Here is a 1,269-nt window from a genome sequence, read left to right as displayed (position 1 = left end):
CCAAATTTTTTTCCAGATAGGTTTTATCAAATCTTAATGTTGATACAGTAAAATGTTTTCCTCCTTTCCTACATTTTCTAAATGATGCTTAAAATTCATCTCAAATTTGCTTTAACTTACTTAGTTTTTTTTTTTTTGAGAATAATACAGTATCTACATAGCTTCTGTTCATAGCCTTCATGCTTTTACTAATGTAGCAGGCTGTGGCAGGAGAAACATAAACTTGAAAATCTCATTTAAAAGATGGCTTGGGCTGGGTCTGTGCCTAGAGCAGCCATGGCTCGTGGTCCCGAGAAACATCTGAAGCAGCATGTAGCAGCTCCAAAGCATTGGATGCTTGATAAATTGACTGGTGTGCTTGCTCCTTGTCCATCCACTGGTCCCCACAAGGAAGAGAATGTCTTCCTCTCATCATTTTTCCAAGGAACAGACTTAAGTATGCCCTGACAGGAGATGAACTAAAAAAGATTTGCATGCAGCACTTCATTAAGATTGATGGCAAAGTCAAAACTGAAATAACCTAACCCACTGGTTTTATGGATGTCATCAGCATTGATGAGACTGGAGAGAATTTCCATCTCATCTATGACACCAGGGATTGTGTTCATCATATTATACCTGAGGAGGCCAAACACAAGTTGTTCAAGGTGAGAAAGATCTTTGTGGGCACAAAAGGAAGCTCTCATCTGGTGACTCAAGATGCTCAGACCATTTGCTACCCTGATCCCCTAATCAAGGTGAATGACACCATTCAGATTGATTTGGAGACTGGTAACATTACTGGTTTCATCAAGTTTTATACTGGTAACCTGTGTTTGGTGACCAGAGGTGCTAACTTGGGAAGAATTGGTATGATTACCAACTTCGAGAGAGACATCCTGGCTCTTTTGATGTGGTTCATGTGAAAGATGCCAATGACAACAGCTTTGCCACCCAGCTCTCCAACATTTTTGTCATTGGCAAAGACCTAAAAAACATGGATTTCTCTTCTCCAAAGAAAAGGAATCTACCTCACTATTGCTGAAGAGAAAGACAAGAGACTGGTGGCCAAACAGAGCAATGGGTGAAATAAATGGTCTCTAGGTGACATGACTGGAAGGTAGAGATCTTTGTACTTAATTAAAGAAAATATAGCAGATGAATTGCTCTTGGAAAAAAGAATGGCTCTGTCGCTTATTAATCTTGGGCAAATTATTTAGTCTTGTTAAGCTAGTTTATTCAGCAGCAAAGCTAGAATAACAATACTTGCTATACAGAGCTTATATTATT

General features: G+C 39.0%; 1 pseudogene; it reads left to right on the top strand.

Annotated features, from left to right (window-relative positions):
- Window positions 1–276: 276 nt before the first annotated feature.
- Window positions 277–1,067, top strand: LOC113198108 (small ribosomal subunit protein eS4, X isoform-like; annotated as a pseudogene).
- The last annotated feature ends 202 nt before the right edge of the window (window positions 1,068–1,269 follow it).

This window comes from Urocitellus parryii, chromosome 5, assembly GCF_045843805.1.
Source record: "Urocitellus parryii isolate mUroPar1 chromosome 5, mUroPar1.hap1, whole genome shotgun sequence".
Taxonomy (NCBI): domain Eukaryota; kingdom Metazoa; phylum Chordata; class Mammalia; order Rodentia; family Sciuridae; genus Urocitellus; species Urocitellus parryii.
The sequence above is the reverse complement of the archived record's forward strand: the minus strand, read 5'-3'. Positions and strand labels throughout refer to the sequence as shown.